General features: G+C 37.7%; 1 pseudogene across 1 annotated transcript; it reads left to right on the top strand.

The window, feature by feature from the left end:
* The first annotated feature begins 1,639 nt into the window (after window positions 1-1,639).
* On the top strand, window positions 1,640-2,416 carry LOC309827643 (small ribosomal subunit protein eS4-like; annotated as a pseudogene). Its single transcript has one exon. The product of its transcript is annotated as a small ribosomal subunit protein eS4-like (transcript).
* The last annotated feature ends 22,058 nt before the right edge of the window (window positions 2,417-24,474 follow it).

The raw sequence follows: 24,474 nt of genomic DNA, 5'->3' as shown, positions 1-24,474 counted from the left end.
AAACGAGGTTTGGTGGTAGCATTTTACCCATCTACCATAGACGGGTCACTGCCAGCACGATACTTGTTGATGAGACATTTGGCAAAAGGCCTGCTGCAGAAATACAGTCTGTGACTTTATTTTGCTGGAGATTTCATCTGTGAGGATTTTCTTTTCCAGTTACAAAGTTCTCCCAAGAGGGACATAGCTTCTTTTTGGAAACCTGTGAAATGTTGGCAAGTCTTGCCCTGTTTACCATGGAAGTTTGTACTTGGATGGAATTACAGTGTATGACCTGGTACAAACATAGATGGACGTCTGATGCCTGCTATTTTCTCTTCATATTGATTTGAAAATTATAAGTCATAGAATCAGATCAAGTAACTTTGATCTTTCCAGTTCATTCGTTCACCGTGGCATACAGTCATACCTGTATAGACTTGAGAATAGATTGGCAGATGACAGAACATATGTTACTATTAAAATTTACGGGATTGGTTCTAATTAAACTACAAAGGGTTGCCTGAAAAGGGAGTAGACTATTTGTAAGCATGGATGATTTAATATTGGCTTATCCATTGTTTTTTTCTTAGGAAGTTCTAAAATATCATATGGCTTCAAAATTGCATTGATTGGTTATATTGTTTTTAATGAGAAAGAAAAAAATGAACTAGCTTTGCCTGTAAACAGAAATTATCTGCTTTCCTCTAAATAACTGTTTAAAGCATCTGGCCCAGAATTGTGTAAGAAATTTGTTTTTATGTCTTTGGGAAATAGTTAACAGTCCCACTCAGGACCTCATCACTTCTTGCCAGGATTACTGCCATAGTTTCTAACTTGATCCTAGACCACGGTTCTCGCACCCCACCCTCAATCTATTTGCCACACTCCTATTGGCACTGTCATTCAAAAATCAGATCTGATCACCCCCAATCCAGTGGTTAAAACCCTTCAAAGGTTTTAGGAGTGCTTTTAGGAGAGAGTGCCAAATTAGCACGGCATGCAAAGCTCTAGCCTCGCCTTCCCCCTTGCCTCACACTGCTCTCACTCGATAGTCCACTGTATACATGTCACTCTCTAAGTTTTCACTCAGTTGTGCCTTTCTGCCTTTGAACCAGCCGCTCCCAAGCATATAACGTCACCTCTGGAACTCCCTGCTCTATCCATGGCTTGCTCCTATTCATCTTACAGCTCACGTGCTACTTCCTCCAGAAACCAACCCAAATTTTCTCATCTAGCCAGGGTGATGCCCACGAGTGTTCCAGTAACACTTGTGCTTATCTCCAGAATGGCAGCTATCACACCACATTGTATTTTAATAGCATGGAAATTCCAAGAGACCACATTTTATCCAGAGCCTAACAAATATCCTGGCATGTAGATGGTACTCAATAGAAACTGATCAAATTGTGAATGAACAAGAGGAGAATGAAGGAAAAAAATGTTGAGGTTTACATTATACTTGTTTTTCTGGTTATACTTTGAGACACTGATAGTCTTGAATTTGCCATTTTGAAAGGATCTCAATGATCAGAAATTATTTTTTCTCTTTTTACCACTTTGAGAAAACGATGTAAATTTAAGAACCAAGTTGACTTCAAAGAAAGTTTAGGCAAGCTAAAAAGGATTGAAGAATGCTCTTTTCATGGCTAGGACAGCCATGACTCATGATCCCAAGAAACATCTATAGCATGTAACAACTCCAAAGCATTGGATGCTGATAAACTGACCAATGTGTTCGTTCCTCGTCCATCTACCAGTCCCCACAAGCCTGAGAGAATGTCTCCCCCTCATCATTTTCTAAGGAACAGACCTAAGTATGCTCTGACAGGAAATGAAGCAAAGATCTGCATGCAACAGTTCATTAAGACTGGTGGCAAGGTCCAAGCTGATATAACCTACCTGCTGGTTTAGGAGATTTCATCAGCCTTAACAAGACCAGAGAGCATTTCCATCTCTCTATGACACCAAGGGTCACTTTGCCGTTCATTGTAGTACACCTAAGGAAGCTAAGTACAAGTCGCACAAAGTGAGAAAGATCTTTGCGGGCACAAAAGGAATCCCTCATCTGGTAACTCATGATGCTCATACCACCTGCTACCCTGATCTCCTCATCAAGGTGAATGACACCATTCAGATTGATTTGGAGACTAACAAGATTACCCATTTCATCAAGTTTAACACTGGTAACCTGTATATGGTGACCAGAGGTGCTAACCTGGGAAGAACTGGTGTGATCACCAACAGAAAGAGACCTCCTGGTTCTTTTGATATGGTTCATGTGAAAGATGCCAAAGGCAACAGCTTTGCCTCCTGGCTCGCCAACATTTTTGTTATTGGTAAAGGCAACAAACCACAGATTATCTCTTCCCCAAGGAAAAGGGATCCACCTCACCACTGCTGAAGAGAGAGAAATAAGAGACTGGCAGCCAAATAGGGTGAAATCAGCTCTAGGTTATGTGATTGAAAAGGTCTTTGTACTTAACTGAAGAGTATATGGCATTATTATTATTATTATTTTTTTTTTTGCTGTACACGGGCCTCTCACCGTTGTGGTCTCTCCCGTTGCGGAGCACAGGCTCCGGACGCGCAGGCCCAGTGGCCATGGCTCACGGGCCCAGCTGCTCCACGGCATGTGAGATCTTCCCAAACCGGGGCACGAACCCGTGTCCCCTGCATCGACAGGCGGACTCTCAACCACTGCGCCACCAGGGAAGCCCTATATGGCATGATTAAAAAACAAAAATAAGAATGGCACAAACAATTTAAGAACTTAATATTAATTATTAATACAATCATCATTCAAATGATTTTGTGGCCCTTTGCACTGTGTACATTATATTGACCAACCCCGAGCATCTAAAATAAAAATGTCAACTTTACTTTGTGATAAATAAATTGCCTTTAGTTATTCCATAGATAGTGGCAACTATCAGGATAAAATCATTTTAAATTCACTTGAATATAAAACAATTAACATAAGTGATCTTCTTTAGCATTTTTGGTAAAAAGTATTTTATTAACTTGAAAAAGCAATAGGGTTTACAAATCCCCCTCAGAATTGAAACAATCTGCTTGCAGGATCTGTGACTTTTCCACTTGTTTTGTTTCATTCCTGCATATGCATTGACAGTTCAAAAGCTCAGTCTTTAATTCTAGTGGCAATAAATTCAACGCCAGTCCAGAACTTGTACTACCTGACATCTTCCACCCAGTCTCCAAGGGATCAAAGCAGTGTTTGAAATCAGCCTTCTATGTAAAAAAAAAAAATCTACAGTGTGATATGAAATGCTAGAATGCTACAGTGTGATATGAAATGCTAGAATTTCTAGCCCCCAAAATACATCCCTCCCCACCTCCTGTCCTTACCAGTCAATATCTGAAACTACTTTACCAAACAGAAACACACAGTATGAGGGAATAGTCTTAAGATGTCAAAGAGATTATTCACTGATTTAAATTCACACTGCCTATTATGTTTCCCTTTTTGCCTTATTTGCCAGGAGGCTCAGAGCCAAATTTATTATTCAGTTGTAGTAAAACTTTTCTGTTTCCTGCTTCTGTTAGAAGTCCCATCCCCTTTTCTATATTTTATGGATTAATGTACCCTCAAAAAATCATATGTTGAAGCCCTAATCCCCCAGTGTGGCTAAATTTGGAAATAAGGGCTTCTAAGGAAGTAATTAAGGTTAAATGAGATCATAAGGGTGGGGCCCTGATCCTACAGGAGTAGTATCTTTACAAGAAGAGACACTAGAGAGCTGGCTACTCTCCTTCTCTCTCCCTCCCTGCATACACACCAAGGACATGTAAGGACACTGCAAGAAGGCAGCCAGGAAGAGAGCTCTCACCAAAAACCAAATGAGCTAGGACCTTGATCTTGGACTTCTAGCCTCCAGAACTATGAGAAAATTTCTGTTGGTTAAGCCACCCACTCTACAGTTATGCCCAAGCTGACTATTACATACACGATACATGTCTTCTCTTGTTATCTCTTTACTGCTTACCTGGCACCCAGTCTCTCATCTCTGGTCACCATAAACTCTGCTATGCTGCATCTCCTGTCACCCACCTACCAGTTACGAAAACTTTGAAAAAATATTTCATAAACTGAATGAAATTAAGAAAGATAGTAACTCAGCACAATAATTCGGAGTCTACCCTCAAACTATACATGCAACCTTAAAATTAACCTTGTCTATTGCTTTCCTAAGAGTGACCTCTATAATTTTATAAAAAGCAAAGATGACTTTTTTCTTATTATACTTTAGTGTCCAGTTTTATAAGTGATGTTTCTGTAAAACTGGCAAAATTAACAAGCATGATACTGTGGCTTAATTTCATGGGATGGTGTGTCCTTATTGAACACAGAAACCACCTTACTCCTACCCCATTTTCTTTTCATGTTTTTCCATTTTTTCTAATGTTTAATGTGATCCACAACCCTGCCCCACCCCTCCATTCTCAAGCCTCTCCCTCCCAACACACACTGTCAGCAAATGATCTCAGTATTGCCTATTTCTTTGATATCATTCAGCTTAACTTGTGAAAACTGTCTTCTTCTCATAAGACATACGCCAGATAGCCAGACTGTAAGCATTATAAACTACAAGCTCTTCTAAAGGAAGTACAGAAGTTTAGAGCTACAACAGGCTAGTAGTGTTTGATTAATAGTTTTTGTGTCAAGAAAAACAAAAATCATTAAGATAATAAGTTTCCACTATAGCTCACATGCTTAAAACTTTCTTTAAAAATTCTCCTTGTAGGGGCTTCCCTGGTGGCGCAGTAGTTAAGAATCCACCTAACAATGCAGGAGACACAGGTTCGAGCCCTGGTCTGGGAAGATCCCACATGCTGCGGAGCAACTAAGCCCGTGAGCCACAACTACTGAGCCTGAGCTCTAGAGCCCGTGAGCCACAACTACTGAGCCCGCATGCCACAACTACTGAAGCCCACACGCCTAGAGCCCATCCTCCACAACGAGAAGCAACCGCAATGAGAAGCCCACACACTGCAACAAAGAGTAGCCCCCACTCACCACAACCAGAGAAAAGCTTGTGCAGCAACGAAGACCCAATGCCGCAAAAAATAAATAAATAAATAAATAAATAAAAATAAAGTTCCCTTTAAAAAAAAAAAGAAAAAATGGCCACTCTCCTACACCACTCACAGCATAGCATTTCTTGAGAACAATTTAGCATTATTTATTAAAAAAAAAATTCTCCTTGTAAGTTAAAATGTTCTGTATTTGCATTGAATGAAAAATTGTATTACTGGAATATTTGAGAAAAATCCATTGAGACATTTTTTTCCTTAGGTGTGGAAGCAAAGAAATAATATTAAATTTTTCAAAATTCAGTTATTTTTACAAAAACAACTGAAAAGTGGTTGAACTTTGTTGATTCCCATGTGGATAGACTTCAGTGTGAGGTAATTTTCGTGAAACACAGGAAAAGTAATAAACTAAAGTTGAATGTGATTTGAAAATACTTTATGAGCAACTAAAAAAAATTCTTAAAGCTCTCTTGGATAAGCTTGTCAAGATTAGCCTCTTGGCATTTAGAAATTGAATAAAGTTAAATGACTCAAGATGTAATAGTGCCCAAATAGAGAATGATTATTTCCACTTAGCTGTGAAGCATGGATACAAGTGTTCCTCTATACAGGGTATTAGAAAAGACCATTGGTCAGGAAAGTGAGCACCAGATATCACTTCTTTAAGAATTAAAGTACTTAGTGTTTTCTAGAAATGTCCCAGAAGAGCTTACCAGGCCTGACATTCACAGTCATCGACTCTCCCATACAGATATTCTTAGTTTTCTACCCGACAGTCCTATCACAGAACCTAATCTCCAGAGAAACTGAACCCCTCCCTGACAGCACTATCTAATGTCTTCTACCCAATTTATGCCCTATATCACCTTGCTCTTTTCTTCATAATACTTATCACTGTCTGAAGGTATCTAATTTATTTGTTTACCATCTGTTCCTTGTCTCTCAGAATGAAAGCCTCATGAGAACAAAGATTTTTCCTTGTTTAGTGCTGACTATCCAGGGTCTAGGACAGTGTTTGTCACATAGTAGGTACTCTATAAATATTTATGGAATGAATGAATGAATGGATGAAATTTTTATTTCCCATAAACATCTGAACTTCACTGCTTCTGTGTCTTGGCATATAAATTTTCCTCCATCTAGAACGCCTGTACTCTCCTTCCACTCTACACCTTCACGGTCCAATTAAAATTTTATAGCATCTAGGCCCGTGTGGGAATTAACAATGTGCAAGCTTCAGCTCCCTTCAAAGAGCGGAGGATATTTAAGGGATCAGCCTGTGACGTGTTCTTTTCACACACACAGACACACAAGTGCACAGGCACACACATACATACACACAAACTAGCACAGTATCACTCAGTAAGCATTTATTACATTAATTGATGAGACTAGTTCACCATTCAAGTTCTAAATGTGATTTCATCTTAGCTAGAAATATAACAAGAAAAGTGGACCCATCATTTGGTTAGTGCTGTGGCATGGCAGGAGAAATATATCAATTACTTGTGTTCAGTTCACACAGAAACAGCAAGGGTGGCAAAATTCTGATGTAAATTCAGATCATTAGTTAATAAACTTTTGCTCAGTTGTCACCTGCCAGGCTCCTGGGACATATCCAGGACTCCCTACGGCATTCCATGAGTGTTTGGAAAGAGAGAAGGAAAGAAGAAAAAACAGAATCTTCCCAAATCTACATAAATCTTCAGGGGCCTCCTGTCCATGGGTTTATGTCAGGGTGACCTCTGTTTTGCCCTGCTTGGAGAATCCACCTTGAATGGGTCAGTCGTGGTTTATGAAGGCAGAAAGAGAAATGCATTTGCTCATCTCTTGGACTGAAGGATTTTAGTACCAGGTCAGTCATTCTAGTCCCACTTATTTTTCCAACCACCAAATTCTCTTTTCTCATCCCTATCCCTCCACGCACTCAGTGTCTAACAGCCTATTGAGTAATAAGTTCTTTCAACTACACTCTAAGAATTCTCATGACTTGTAATAACAGCGAGTCCTCTGACTATAAAAAGGTCAATGTTTAATCTCGTCTTTTTCTCTGTGTTACTTCTATGCACATTCTTTGCCTTATAACACAAAAGCATGTCCTTTTTATTTCAAGTTGCTATGTAAGATCTGCGGCTGGGTCTAGAGGTGAATGTAATCTGCAGATGATAGCATGGTTGGTGCATTTATTTTGTTTTTTTTTTTGACAAGTGTGAATGGTGAGTTACAAACTGGCCAATGATTCCCAAGGTTCATTTTGTGATACCTATGTTGTAATACCCCAAAAGGTATCTAAAAACTCTTAAAACTAAATTAATTTGGATTTACCTTTAAATTTCTGAAATAAATATGGAACAATAGCATTCCTTGACACAAAACATAACAAAAGTTGCTGTATCTTCCAACAGATTAGGAACTGTTTATTGTTCTCAGAGACAGACTCAGTCCATTTCATGAATATTGTTCGGTTACTTAGCACCGAGTTTAAATGTTTTCTGATGATAATAAATGAATTTGTGTTTGTTGCATTCAAAGTCATTGTATTTTAAAATATTCACTCTCCTTTAAGCCCTTGGTTAGAAAGCTGATGCGTGGAAAGGTTACAGAGGCAACTGTTAGGAGCTGCGTCCTTACCTCCAGGCTTCAGGCTGCCTTGCAAACATTAAACAGTACAAGAGTTACCTTGTAGTCAAGGAAGAGAGAGCCATATCCAGTGACACTAATCCATTCTACTGATGATGGTTAAGAGTGAGACATGACTATGGCCTGCTCACAAGACTGTCTTTAAAAATGGTTTAAAACAGGGGTTCCGCGGCCTGTTAGGAACTGGGCGCACAGCAGGAGGCGAGCGGCCGATAAATTTCATCTGTGGCTCCTCACAGCTCCCCATTGCTCACATTACCCCTCACACCCCACTGTTCGTGGAAAAATTGTCTTTCCCGAAACTGGCCCTGGTGCCAAAAACGTTGGGGACCGCTGTTTTAAAACATCATATACAAATTGGAACATGAATTAGAAGAAGAGATAGGGAAAGGTTATTTGCACAGCCAGAGCCAACTGCACGTACACAGAGCTGGAAAGTATTTTGCTTAGTACCAGTGCACTCAACACAAATAACATTTAGTACTTTTTCATGATATTTAGAACTTATTACGTACTATTTATTTAGTACTTAGTATCTGCCAGGAATTGTTCAAAGTCATTTAACATATTAATCCTTTAAACCTCCTGGGAGATAGTAGAAGGTAGCTACTTTTATTGTTTTCAACATTTTACAAATGAAGAAACACACACAAAGAGAATAAGCAACTTGCCCCAATGCACAGGGGTTGCATTGCTACAGACAACCTCAAAGAGGCAGCAGACTAATCTAGATCAGTACAGACTAATGTTACCAAAAAGGGTACAATACCTTCATCATCACTAGAGGAAGACATTCCACAGTTACCAAAATAAGAAGCCATGTAAAACCATGCAGAAAAAAATCATGCGTTTGTTATGGACAAATCAAATTACCAAGAAACTTGGTAAATACTATAATGACGGATTTTCCTCCATTATATTTAAGAGGGAGTTAGATATAACCCTCTTAGCATGTCAGCTGCAAACAGGTATGCAAGAAAGAAAATGAACAAATATCAAGTAACGCCATCAGGCATCACTGAACAAATGTCACAATGATCATGAAGGTACTAGAGGTGTTTTGAAGAATCTTCAATTATTCCTTCAAGTCATTCATCTCTTAAGAATAATGGACTACCTCCAAGTCCAGCACAAAACCTCCTTCAGAAAATGTGAGAGGCTATAGCTACATAGCGATAGCTATATCAGCTACTTAGCTGTAATGGCTATAGCTACGTAGCTATAGCTATATCAGTTACTTAGCTATAATGTAGGTCAGAGTTCCGTTACGGGTTAATTGCTTTCTTCATTTTTGTACGCAAGTTAAGGAAAATGAATGAAAGGAAACACTTGCCTTATGAGATACAGGTTTGATGTTATACTCAATGAAATGATCACAGGAAAGGCACCATTTCTAATCTATTCAATTTCTTAGCAGATCACTTGGACAACTATATAGCCTTAACTAAAAATCCTGTTTGGCACATAAGAACTACAAATATATCATTAATACTGATTAATTTTTTAAAAGGAAAATACAAAAGTAAAAATTGAATTAAACCTGCCAATGAAAAAATAAATGATATAAACATATTTAATCATCTAGAAGCAATATTAAGACACTTGGAGATATGCAGAACATTTAACCATAATTTCAAATAACTCCTTTGTCCATGGCCCATGAGTTGCTAATGAATATTACATTTAATGCCTAACGACAGATGAATGGATAAAGAAGATGTGGTATATATATATACAATGGAATGTTACTCAGCCATAAAAAAGAATGAAATAATACCATCTGCAACAGCATGGGTAGACCTAGAGATTATCATACTAAGTGAAGTTAAGTCAGAAAGAGAAAAACAAATACTGTATAATATCACTTATATGTGGAATCTAAAATATAACACAAATGAACATATCTACAAAACAGAAACGGACTCACAGATACAGAGAACAGATTTGTGGTTGCCAAGGGGGAGGAGAGATGGGGGAGGGAAAGATTGGGAGTTTGGGATTAGCAGATGCAAACTATTATATATATAATGGATAAGCAACATGTCCTACTTTATAGCACAGGGAACTATATTCAATAGCCTGTGATAAACCATAATGGAAAAGAATATGAAAAAGAATATATATATATGTATAACTAAGTCACTTTGCTACATAGCAGAAATTAACACAACATTGTAAATCAACTATACTTCAATAAATTCTTTTAATTACATGTCTTCCTTATTTTTAATAAATTCATAAACTTAAAAGTTCAGCAACATAATGTTTTAGCATTTACTAACTTGCTCATGCCAGTGATTATATAAACTAATAAAATTATAAAAACAACAAGTTTTTTATTAGTATTAAAATCCATTAAGATAATACACCATTATTCTGACATACATTTCTTTATAAAAATAATTTATAAGTAATAATAATGCTGAATTATATGATATTATAGCTAGGACAGGAGGGAGGGACAGTACAGTCAGATTAAGCTGCCTGAACTAAAAATGTTATGTTATAAAATCTTTCTGAGGAAATAATGTATTTCATTCATTCATTCATTCAACAAATATTTATTGAGTACCTATAAAACAGTAAAACATATGCTGTACTACAACTTTTGACAAATATTAATATATTAATTTATTATATTTTTTATGCACATAGTCTAAGTATGATAAACATTGTTCTTCTTAGATATATTTAATAAATTCAATGATGAAACTCTTGAAAAAATTCCATATAGTTCTCCCAAAAATGTTGTCTCTGGGACCAATTTTTTTTCTGTAAAAAACACACAGTAAAAGATTTGGGGCAATGGGCCACATCAACAATTCCTTACTCCCAAATATTTCAAAGAAAAACATTACTGTGCTATACTTGAACATTTGCTCTGTGAGATTTCTTTTTCAAAATAGATTTTTTACATATTGAAAAAGGATAAAAAGACAGGCTAGACATTGCATCCTTTGAGACTTTTGAGTAGTTCCACTGTAGAATTAAACCTTGAGACTCTAAGCCTTCTTGCTCTGCCTTCCACTTGATAAATGCTTTTCCACTTTGGGACCTTTGCACTTGCATTCCCTCTGCCAGATATTCCTTCCCCTGATTATGTCCATGGCTTTGTTACTCACTGCACTCAGGTCCTTGCTCAGATATCATCTCCTCTGGCAGTACCCTCCTCCATCACTCTCCATCCTTTTCCCTGCTGCAATAGACTATTATCTGAATCTGCCTTGGACCAGTGTGCTTGAAATAACAAAAAGAAATTCATGTGTAATAGATTCAGCATTAAGATGGCTCCATGACATGGATCCTGAAACAAATTGTAGCATTACTCATCCTTATACATCAATAAAGATTCTATTTCCAGACAATGACATTTATTGTTTTGAAAACTATTTTCACCTTAATATTAAAGAATATTACTTTTATTGGGACTTCCCTGGTGGCACAGTGGTTAAGACTCCATGCTCCCAATGCAGGGGGCCCCAGGTTTGATCCCTGCTCAGGGAACTAGAGCCCACATGCCACAACTAAGGAGCCCACGTACCACAACTAAGCAGCCAGCGAGCCACAACTAAGGAGACTGCTTGCTGCAACTAAGAGACCTGGTGCAACCAAATGACTAGACAACTAGTTCTCTTTTTAAAAAATAAAAGAAAAATAAAAGAATAAAGAATATTACTTTTTAAAAAAATCTCTTGGAGGTCCAATGACATTTGCTGATTGAATTTGAAAGTCAAGTACAAATTGGGAGATTGGGATTGGCATATATACACTAGTATGTATAAAACAGATAACTAGTAAGAACCTGCTGTATAATAAATAAATTAATTTAATTAAATTAAAAATTAAAAAAAAAAAAAGAAAGTCAAGTACAATAAGATGTTCCCTCTCAGGCACTATGAATGTCAGTTTTAAAGTTAGACAGACTTGGCTTCAAGTCTCAGGTCTGCAGCAAACTAGCTATGTGAGCATACTTTTAAACTACTCTCATTAAAAGCACCAAAAACCTTTTTTGATTCAATCTAATAGACACATTCCAGTTCTTATGTTATTGGACCACTCTGAATCATTTGATAAAGATGACAACCGTTTTTTTCCAGAAATTTTGTTTTCTGTATACATTTTTAGCTGCTCCTTATCAGTCACCTTTGCAGACTCCTTTCTTTGTCTTTCAAACACTGATGTTTCTCACTGATCTGAATAAGGCCCTCTTTTCTCCTCACTCTCCATTCTTTCTCAGTGCTATCATCCTCTCTCATGCTCAGACTTCCAACGCATCAACTTACCTTACAGCTCTCTCTTAAGGGCCAGATCCAGGTATACAGTTATCTACTCAATACTATCTTGTAAATTTCCCAGAGATACTTCAAATGGATTGTGTTCAAACCGGAACTTGGCACTTCCTTCACACCGACCTGATATTCTCTTGTTCCCTGTGATACTCTCTTGTTCTCATTCTGTCACCCACTTCATAAACCTGGATCATCCTCTACTCCACTCTCACCTTCACCCTTCTGCTCTCCGATCAGTCACCAAATCTTGTCACAGCTACCTCCTATGTGTCTCTCAAATCTGTCCATGTCCCTTCACCCCCACTGTCATTGCCCTTGTTCAGGGGAAAATAATCACCTCTGTCCTGGATCACCTCTAGAGAATAGATGCTTAAACCTGTAGCACTGCTACAAGTAGTAGTTAATGAGAAACTTCAGGTATTTGGAGTAAATTAATGTTTTACTCTAGTGGTTTCTGACTCTCAGGGAAGGTGAAGGTACCCCAGAAGGCCTTTCTTGGGAGTCAGAGACCAGGAGTCTTGACAAGATTGCTTTATCAATCAATGCTGAAGCAGAAAATAAAAGCACTTACCATTCAGGGACACTGACTTGATCGCCAAATGACACTACGCAAGTCCAGACAAAATCTAACCAACCTGACTCTACTGGGTCCAGTTGGTTAAACTGAGTATATTAGCAGTTAAGATTTAGTAAGAGATTTAGGGCTAAACATATTTATAGTAAAATGCTAATACCATTAATGATTGTGCCTTCATATTAATTAAAATGCAATGTCTATGCCTCTTGTGACTGACTCGAAAGCATCAAAATGACAATTGTATAAATACCCTACTTTGTTTAAAGTATATTATGTTTTAGAAATAGTTGCTATTTAAGTAACTACTTAAATAGTTACCACTCTTACAACTTAATAATAAAAAGACAACCCAATTAAAAAATCGGCATAAGGGACTTTCCTGGTGGCCCAGTGGTTAAGAATCTGCCTTCCAATGCAGGGGATGAGGGTTCGATCCCTGGTTGCGGAACTAAGATCCCACATGCTGCAGGGCAGCTAAGCCTGCACACCACAACTACTGAGCCTGTGTGCCACAACTACTGAGCCCATACGGTCTAGAGCCTGATCGACACAGCTAGAGAGAAGCCCGTGTGCTGCAACGAAGAGCCCATGCACTGCAATGAAGATTCCGCATGTCACAATGAAGATCCCGCATACCGCAACTAAGACCCAATGCAGCCAAATAAATAAATAAATATTTAAAAATAAATAAATAAATGACAAGGTATATTTTTTAAAAATAGGCATAAGATCTGAATAGACATTTCCCCAGAGAAGATATACAAATAGCCAAAAAGTCCATGAAAATATGTTCAACATCATTTTAGATGTTTGCATCTTTAGAGAAATGCAAATCAAAAACCACAAAGAGATACCTACTTCATAACCACTAAGGTGGCTATCATCAAAAAAAAAAAAAAAGAACACTAACAAGTGTTGGTGAGGAGATGGAGAAATTGGAACCCTCATATATTGCTGGTGGACATGTTAAACAGTGCAACTTCTTTGGAAAACAGTTTGGCAGTTCCTCAAAATATCATCATATGACCCAGCAACTTCACTTCTAGGTATATACACAAGAGAGATGAAAACATGTCTACACAAAAACGTTGTACACGGGGCTTCCCTGGGGGTGCAGTGGTTGAGAGTCCGCCTGCCGATGCAGGGGACACGGGTTCGTGCCCCGGTCCAGGAAGATCCCACATGCCACGGAGCGGCTGGGTCCGTGAGCCATGGCCGCTGAGCCTGCACGTCCGGAGCCTGTGCTCCACAACAGGAGAGGCCACAACAGTGAGAGGCCCACGTACCCCCCCAAAAAAAAAAAAAAAAAAAACTTGTACACAAATGTTTATAGCAGAATTATTCGTAATAGTCAAAAAGTGGAAACAACCCAAATGTCTATTTATTCTTAGGGAATAAATAGGGAAATAAAATGTGGTAAATCCATGTAGCAGAATATTATTCAGGCAAAAAACAGAATGGTTTATGTGCTACAACACATATGAACCTTGAAAACATGAAAATGTTTTTTCATTTCTAATTACTTTTCTTTGCTAAGTAAAAGAAGTCAGACACAAAAGGCCACATATTATATGATTCCGTTCATGTGAAATGTACAGAATATGCAAATATATAGAAATAGCAGGTAGATTAGTGGTTGCCTAGGGCTCCGGAGTGATTGGGTGAGGGAGGAGATAGGGAATGACTGTGGATGGATAAGGGGTTTAGTGGGGAGGAAACAAAAAGGATCTAAAATTAGATTGTGGTGATGATTGCACAACCCCGTGAATACATTTTAAAACACATTGAACTGTACCCTCTAAATGGATGAATTGTATAGTATGTTAACCATATCTCACTAAATCTCAATTTCTTAAAAAAAAAAAAGAAAAGAAAGAAACAATCAGTACACAAAACCTGTTTGTCAATAGTGTTGGTTAGAAATGCGTTCAACTACAAGTGTCAACATTCAACTGAAAACAAATGAAGCCAAAAGGAGTTGACTTTTCTCACAGAGCAAGAAGTCCAAAAGTAGGTAATGACTCTTGGCTCTATAACACCTTCATGGATCCGGGCTCTTGGATCCATGGATCCTGCTGTTTGACACCTGATAATTACAAGAGGAATGCTGCAGCTCCAAACATCCAATCAAAGCAGGCATAACAGCAAAAGGGCAATAACAGTCACTTCTGTCCCCTGTTACCAAGAAAGCAAAGCTTTCAAAGACACACTGGCTGACCCCCCACTTATATCTCATTGGTCAGAACTATGTCACATGGCCACCCCTAGCTTCACAGGAGGCTTAAAAGTACGTGATTTTCACAGAACAGCTCCATTCAAAGTAAGAGTTCTGTAGGCAATGAAGAAGGAAAGAAGGGATATTGGGCAGAGAAATAACAGTGTCTGCTGCAACATCTCTCTCCAGGCATATACCCTGAAAACTCTACTAATACAGAATTACATTAACAATCTTAATTTTTAAAAACGCAAAACCTACATTAATGCCCTGGTTGGTACAGGACATGAGAAAATCTCCCCTTCTTTCACCTTTCCTCATCCCTCTCCTGACCACTGGGATGGCTTTCTTGCCACTGAGACCGCCTTCTAGTTGCTTTACTTTCTAGTCTGTGGAAATCCCCAGTTTGAGTGTCTGTCGACTAAAGAAAAAAACAAAACAAAACAAATATCCTGACCAAATACGAAATGCTCTGATTTTCTAAGGAGGAAGAAAACTTGATTTTTCTTCCCATAATCTGTTTGCTTCATACCCTCCAGCCTCTCACCCCCACACATACAGACCCACAAAAAAACCCTTTTACTTTTCTCTTCAGAGAGTCACCTTCAGTCTCTCTTAGGGCTGCTCTCTTCACCTACTTATATGGTGGTTTTCTCACAGGTACATGCCTATATTTTAGCCATGTTAACATAGTTCTAACCTTATAGGTGGGATTATGGGCTATTATCAGTTACACAGGTTTCTCTCAGAAACCATTCTATTTCAGATGTTCGTGTGGACCTGACAGTTTCCACCATCATATTTGGAAGTTTACCTTTTAATGAGGAAATACCATGTGCCAGACACTATGATAAATGCTTAGGATACATTATCACTATTGCTCACATTACCCTTTAAGATTAGTGTGCTAGACCCTGAGTAGTTGAGTAACTTTCCCAAACTCAAACAACTAGCTAGTTGCAGAGCTGAGATTTGAAGCCAGGCCTGTCAAACTTTAAAATCCATATTATAGTGCCTGAGAGGGAACATCTCATTGTACTTAACTTTCAAATTCAATCAGCAAATGTCATCGGATCTCCAAGAGATTTTTAATAAAAGTAGTATTCTTTAATATTAAGGTGAAAATAGTTTCCAAACCAGTAAATGTCATTATGTCTGAAAATAGAATCTTTATAGATGTAAAAGGATAAGTAATGCTACAATTTGTTTCAGGATCCATGTCATGGAGCCATTTTAATGCTGAGTCTATTACACATGAATTTCTTTTTGTTACTTCAAACTCAAAGGTCCAAAGCAGATTCACATAAAATCCTCTTCCCTAAAAATGAAATACCAAATGTATTTACAACATAATGTAAAATAAAAATTATCCACTCAGAATAACTGTATAACAATTTCCCTGATTAATTTTTTTTAAAACCTACTCTATTTCAAAACATAAGTTCACTGAATGTGTATTAAAGGTTATTTCCATAACCTTTAAGTTATAAAGGGATTTCAAGCAGAAGTTTATGAAAGTTAATTAAATAGAATGCCTTGGTAGATTTTTTTCAATTATTCAATGGCTAGAGATTTAGGTATGAAATATATTCCATAAACTCATAAAGTATGAAGCTATTGACTTCTTTATTTACCAAGATAGACAAGTGTGCAGCTCATTTATTCTTAGAACAAAGCCTACCTTTGACATCTCGTATTATGTCACATTTCATTATATTGTAGGAAACAACCTCTAAGATAGAAAAGTAAAACAAATCTCCAGACGTTCCAGTACCTTTTTTAAAAAAGGTACAGCTAGGTCAGTATTTTAGAACTTGAGATGCTCTTTTACATGAGAATGTGATCCATATTAGGACAAGCCAGGTCAGCCCACAAATGCTATCTGGGAAATATATAACATTCCTGAAGCCAAGACCAAATGCTTCTAGTAAATCTATTTGCTGTACTATAATGTTTTAAAGGTAAAATACATTCTTAGTGATCATTTAGTCTTTTGAGGTCACATGTTTCCCCACTGTACCTCCAAAATAAGATCAGAGTCACACTTTCAATGCATTTCATTTTAAGGAATATTTCTCAATCATCTGTACACCTACCCCTCCTTTCTTCACCTCCTACCAAATGAGCAAAGAGAGAAAGAAGTCCCTTAACACAGGTTATGGTTGAAGGCCCAAGAGTGCTGATTCTTGAGACTGTACTAGTCAAGTTTCTTTTCATTACAAATGTCCGACACCCAACTCAAATTAACTTACATTTAAATAAAAATTTTTAAGAATCTATTGGCATATGTATCCGAAAAGTCAAAAAATAGAACGAGATTTAGGTGTGACTTGACCTAGGGATCCGAATGATGTAATCGGGCTTCTTTCCTTTCCATCTTTTACTCTGCTTCCTTCCACAAATTGGTCTTCTCTTCTAACCACAGGCAGTCTTCCTCCCTGTGACTGGAGAAAATGGCCACTGGCAACCCTAAACTCACTGTATCCTAGCACCATTACAATAAAGGAAAGAGACAGTCCTTTTTTTTTTTTTAATAACCTAACTTTCCAGCTCATTTCTTGTATCTTTTTTTTTTTAAATATTTATTTAGGCTGCTCTGGGTCTTCGTTGCAGCATACAGTCTTCTTAGTTGCGGCATCCAGACTCTTAGTTGTGGCATGCGTGCTAGTTCCCCAACTAGGGATCAAACCCCTTGCATTGGGAGTGCGGATTCTTACCCACTGGACCACCAGGGAAGTCCCCGGAAAGAGACAGTCTTCTCCCACTTTTTCTAGCAGAAAAGTCCCAATTTGCTATGTCAGTTTGACTAACATACTGACACCCTCCAAGGAAGCTGGGGTATAATATACACTGATTGACAGTTCTTATATGATCCCATAGAATAAGAAAGGATGTTTCCCCCAAAAAAGATAAATGCTGGGTAAACAAATAAAATGTATGTAGAACAGAGAGTAAGAAGTGGAGGCAGAACTCTCTTAAAGAGATTAAATATGTAATTTAAAACTGTCCCACAGACAAAAAACAAAAGACCCTCCAGATTCAGATGGCTTCACTGTCCTGAATTCTACCAAACATTCAAGGAGGAAGGAATAACAATCTTACATAAACTCTTTATGGGAGGAAGAAAAACTTACCAGTTTTTTTTATGAGGCTAGCATAACTCTGATACCAAAACCTGAAAGCACACTTAAAAAAAAAAGAAAATTACAGGCCAATATTTTTCATGAATACAGATTCAAAAATCCTCACAAAGTATTGGCCAGTGGAATACAACAACATAAAACAAGGATAATATAACCATGACGAAGTGGGGTTTTTGTCTTAGGAATGAAAAGTTGGGTCAACATGAGAAAATCAATCAATGTAATTTACCACATTTACAGAATAAGAAAGGAAAAAAGTATAATCATCTCAATAAAAAGCAGAAAAGCATTTGACAAAATTCAGTACTCATTCCTGATAAAAATCACAGAAACTAGGAATCAAAAATAATTGTCTCAGTCTGAAAAAGGACACTAGCTAAAATCCAATAGGGGTATATTAAATGCTTTCCTCATAAGACATCTGCTCTCATCACTTCTATTCAACACTGTATTAGAAGTCCTAGACAGTGCAATGAAATGTCTTCGTTACATTTTAAAAAAGGAGTTGTGGGTTTTGCATTAATGTGCTGTTTCCCCTGTCATTTTAATGTTATACAGTCTTGAATCTGTTAACTCATCCATCTTATCCACAAAATTATAGATTAAGGAAGCTATTCCACTAAAACAATTTTCAATGAGGTGAGATGGGATTGGATCATTTTGGAAGCACATATGATCCTTTATGTTTATCTAGCAGGAGGAAATAAAAATAACTCCTCCAAGAATAGACTGACTTTACTGCATCAGTGTAATTTGCCTACAATTGCCCCTTTGTCATCAAGCACATTCACATCATCACCTTCTGTGACCAGGGACAAATAATGAATATTTCAACTCTTCTTCCATTTCACCTTCTCACTTTTTACAAGCTTCAAATATCTACTTGAAAAGTAACAGTTCATTATCAAAAACTGCCTTGTTTTTTATTTTTACTATGTCTACATTTTATAACCAATTTATTGTTGTGTGGCATTTGTTGTGACTGTAAAGTTTATGGTACAGCGTGTAAACTTTAAATGTTACTGCATTCAAAGCAATTGTTTTTCAACAACAACATTAGTTACTTGGTAATTGGGAAGATGTTTTCAGCATTTTACATCCTAATATGATAGTTTGTTATGTGTGCATGAACAATGGACCAAATTATGATAGATAGATAGATAGGATGGATGGATAGATAGATAGATAGATGATGAGAGACATAGAGACACAGACAGAGACAGATAGAGATAGAGACAGACAGAGACATCCCGGCCAGATGGTGGGCAATGCTGCTGGACTGGCAAGTCTTTGAACCTTGAACAAGCCAGCAGATGCCCAGCACTCCCGGCCCTAAGGTGAATCCAGAGAGCCTCTCTGCACCAAGCTCTTGCACACCTGAAAAGGAACTCTCCATTTTGCTGAGATGATATTGCGCTTGTCAGTTCCCATCTGCTTCAGTGCCTTGCACAGTACCCAGGGTACTTCTCCCTGTCCGTGGTTGAGGAGGTTCTTGCTGCTTTCTAAGATACAGCTCATCAAGCAGCCCTGGAGTGCCGCCTTCTGAATCCTCAGAGCCGTGAACCTCTACCTGATCATTTCCATTATTGACCTGGTTAAAAAAGGAAACCTGTCCAAAATCGTCACCTGGATGCCTAATCACCACAGCCTCTTTGGCAGTGAATGGCTACTCCATCTTTCCTTTGGGACAGCAAAGACATACAGTAGGCTCTACTGCCTCCGCAGGCGGTGAGTAGGCTAATGCCCCTCATTTCTCTGAAACCTGCAAATAACTCCTCCGTTGGCAATAACTCCGCCCAGAGAATTTGAAAAAGAATAGATACATGTATATGTATAACTGAATCACCTTGCTGTACACCTGAAACTAACACAACATTGTTAATCAACTGTACTCCAATATAAAATAAAAAGTTAAAAAATAAATACATAAGTAAACTCCGCCCAGCTCCAGCAACCCTCCCTGCCCACTTCCAGCCCACTACTGAGATAAAAGTGCCTTGATAGAGATAACTTGGCTTCCCATTTGTGGAGCAACCGTACCCTCCCAGGTGTGGCCACATTTAGGCCTCAAGGAGATACCAGTTCTAGCTGGTTCCTGCCCCACCTAACCCACAAAAAGAATGGAGAGGGTGCCTCGGATTTTCGACTCCAAATTCTAGGCTATAACCCCACTTCAAATAACCTCCTCTGTGTAAGTGGTTCTAGAGAAGGATAAATAAACAATAAACAGATGGTTCTGCTTAGAAAACGGGATAATGAATAAACTAATCCTTTGCTATAAAAAAGAAAGAGTTCTACCAGAAGAAAATTTAACCAGAAAGACATTCATTAGGGTATACCTGCACTGCTTGCACTTTGAGGGAGAGGAAGGAGCAGAAAAAAGCAAGAAGACATTAACTAAATAGCTAACTATTCTGACTGAATGACTGGCTCTTTGTTTCACATGCCTATGTAAAATAGGCATCAATGGCAAAAGGACTTACCTACAAAAAACTGGCTTAAAATATAGTCCATTTTTTAGAAACTGAATTCAGTCAAATGCCAATTTTTCCCCTCCCTTCTGAGTCCATATTTCTCACACTGAAATAGATGGCTATGTCGCCATGTACTACACATACCCTTAAAAGTATAAACATTTCTCCCCTCCAACATCACTATTTCAAATTTAATTTCAAGTCTATCTAACAATGGACCAATGTTTGCAGTCCAATGGCTAATCCCTACTTCAGTCCTGGAAATGACCTCCAATAGGCTGAGAGCAAAGGATCAGATAAAGACACTGAAAATGTGGACTTTCTTTACCTCTTTCCTTCTATCCTTATTACCACTCTCACCCCACTTTCCAATCATCTTATCTGGAGAATTTTCTCCTCTGAAGAGCCACACCAAAAGTCTAAGGGGAAATAGGATTGGAGTGAAAAGTCTGATCTTACACTCTGAAGTTGATTTCTGGCCATCACAAATGCATCTTAGGTCAAGTAGAATGGGATTGAATCGTAAAATGAATCATAAAAACTTGGTTACAACTACAAAGGTGTAAGTGAGTCACTGAGATATTTTATGATATGCTTTATTTGTAGAGTGGCCATTCTGGAAAATCTCAGCGAGATGGCTTTTCTCCACAGGACACCAGGTTTCCTAAGATGATCAGTACTGTCAAGAGTAATTTGTTTATTCCTTTTTTTTTTAAATCAAATAGCACACATGCAGGGGGAAATAACTTAGGGAGTTCCTTCCTACTCCAGGCCCTTGGCCAGTTCTGCATCTCAAAATTCCCTCCAACTGAAGTTTCTTATCTTTCCAGAGTTTCCGTACATATATATGTATATGTGCTTTAATAGCAATCCATCTAATTTTAGTGTTTTATACAAATAGAGGAATATGATTTATTCTGTATTTTTAAATACAGCTATCCCTTTTTAAGAACTGTGTAATATTTCCCTATTGCTGTATATTTAGGTTGTCCCCCAATTTTTTTCTCATTACCAATTATGCTGCAACAACTTGCATATGCATCTTTTCAGACCTGTATGAAATTGGATAAATTCCTAAAAGTGGAATACCTGGATGAGAAGCTTTGTGCATATTGAATTTTAATGGATATTGCTAAATTGTCCTCCACAGAGTAATTTGCACCAATTTGTATGTATCTTATTATCCAATTTAAATCCTTTTCAATAATCTGATAGGTAGAAAATGACATCTCCTTTGTGTTCTTTTCTTTGTTTGTTCCAACATGCTTTGTTTTTTTTTTGGCTGCTCCACACGGCTTGCAGGATCTTAGTTCCCTGACTAGGGATTGAACCCAGGCCATGGCAGTGAAAGCGCTGAGTCCTAACCACTGGACTGCCACGGAATTCCCTCAATATGCATTTTTTAATTTATGAACGAGGTGGACCTTTTTTGATGTGTTTATAATCTACCTGCATTTATTTTTCTGTAAAATACCTATATTATATGATAATTATTTTTTCTTTTTTATAAGCTTGTATTTTTCTTGTTAATTCTTGTTATAAGAATACTTGTGGGGACTTCCCTGGTGGTGCAGTGGTTAAGAATCTGCTTGCCAATGCAGGGGACACAGGTTCGAGCCCTGGTCTGGGAAGATCCCACATGCTGCAGAGCAACTAAGCCCGTGCGCCACAACTACTGAGCCTGCGCTCTAGGGCCCTCGAGCCACAACTACCGAGCCCACGTGCTGCAACTACTGAAGCCCACGTGCTCTAGGGCCCGAGCTCTGCAACAAGAGAAGCCACCGCAATGAGAAGCCCATGCACCGCAAAAAGAGTAGCCCCCACTTGCCGCAACTAGAGAAAGCCCGCACATAGCAACAAAGACCCAATGCAGCCAAAAAATAAATAAAATTAAAACAGAACATATTTCAATAACATTAAAAAGAAGAATACTTGTGTACTAAGAAAATTAGTATTTTGCCTGAAATGTTAGATATATTAGAAATTTGCAATTTTCCAATTATCTTTTGAATTTGTTTAGAATATTTGTTGCTATACAGAAAGCTTCTTTTTCTTTGCTATATAGGCATTTATCAGTATTTTTCTTTCTATCTTTGTTTTTGTATCTTCATTAGAAAATTCTTCCTTACCCCAAATTATTAATTTTTTAAATGTACATATTTTTCTTAAATACTTTGTTTTACTTATTTCTGACAACTTAGGAGTTGATAGAGATTCAGCTATATTTTTCCCCAAATGGAAAGTCAGTTGTTTCAATACCAAGTTAATAAATAATTTATTTTTATTATTTATAATAATATATATTATATATTAAAACATATTTAAAGGTTATCCTAGGTTCAAATCCAGGCTATCTAGGTTCAAATCCAGGCTCCATCCTTACTGGTTGTGTGACCTTAGGGGGTGAATTATTAATTTACCTTGTTTGAAAGGTAATTAAAGCAATTTGCTATTATTATTGCTTATTTGCTTTTGTTTTCTTAGGAATGGATGTTAAATTTTATCAAATACCCATTCAGCATCCATGAAGATAGGCCTGGGCTTCCCTGGTGGCACAGTGGTTGGGAGTCCGTCTGCCGATGCAGGGGACACGGGTTCGTGCCCCGGTCCGGGAAGATCCCACATGCCACGGAGCGGCTAGGCCCGTGAGCCATGGCCGCTGAGCCTGCGCATCCGGAGCCTGTGCTCCGCAATGGGAGAGGCCACAACAGTGAGAGGCCCGCGTACCGCAAAAAAAAAAAAAAAAAAAAAAAAGGCCTATGTGTTTTAACCCTTTAACCTATTAACATATGAATTAAATCAACTGGTTTCTTAACATTGAAGCAAATGGTCATTCCTGGCAGGAACTTTGCTTAGTATGTATTATTCTTTTAAATTACTAATAGATGCTACTAGCTAATTTTTTTTTAGAGTTTTGATATTCAGAAGTTACATTTGTCAATGATTTTCTTTTTCTCCTGTACCACCTTTATCAAGTTTTGGAATAATTGCTTTCTGGCACCATAGAGAATATTTGAAAGCTGTCTCTATGCATTGGAACAGTTAAAATAGCATTATTTGTTCTTTGGAGGTTTGAGACATACCATATGTGAAGAATTCTGTGCTTAGTATTTCTTAGTAGGTAACTCTGACAACTTCCTCTATTTCTTCTAAGAAAATCAGTCTGTTTACATTTTGCATCTTCTCTCTCAACAATTTTGGTGATTTAAATTTTCCTAGAAAGCCATCTATTTTGACAAGCTTTTCAAATAGTTGATCAAAGAAATCTATGATAGTTCTTTTAATTTCCTCTGTGTCCATGGTGATATTTTTCATCCTGGTATACAGTGAAGTTGCACACCCATTCATATAATTTCTAAGCTAACTTTAGAATCTAACCCCTCCAACAAATCTATTGAGGTTACAAACCTTAACATTATAACTGAATGGAGTAAACCTAGCAAAACTCTAGCATTTTCCTTTTATCTTTCAGGATTTAATAATTATATTAGTCAACAAAATTTTTAATGAGTATCTGCCCAATACTGTTGTGGGTAATAGTAATAAAGTGGAGAATATGGTTTAAATATCCAAATGTAATGGGAACTTTGCCCATAGCATTCCAATAATCAGATTCATATATATCAGTTTACTGAGAGATATTCAAATTCAAACCATTTTAAAATAGGGCAAAAAAAAGATGTCTGCTGACTGGATTTAGTTTGGTGCTAACACCCTCATGTCCCTTCATACCACAAAGACACACTATCCGGCAGTCCCCAATGACAGCAGCTTGCCCAAGACAAGACTTGTTATATCTAAGGATCTACCTACTGACTTCCTCAAATACCTTCCTGGCATGTAAAGTACAAAGAGCACTTTTCTTTCTTCTTTCTTTCTTTTTTTTTTTGTTTTGCCGTACCTCACGGCATGTGGGATTCTAGTTCCCCAACTAGAGATGGAACCAATGCCCCCGCGGTGGAAGCGCAATGCCTCAACCACTGGACTGCCAGGGAAGTCCCTAACTAGCACTTTTCTTAAATACCATGCTCAACTTCATAGAATTCTTCTTTACATGAAAAATTCAACTCAACAGAATACTTATATAAATATTATACTCATA

Source organism: Grampus griseus (genome assembly GCF_964374135.1).
Source record: "Grampus griseus genome assembly, chromosome: 1".
Taxonomy (NCBI): Eukaryota; Metazoa; Chordata; class Mammalia; order Artiodactyla; family Delphinidae; genus Grampus; species Grampus griseus.
This window is presented reverse-complemented; position numbering and strand designations above follow the sequence as displayed.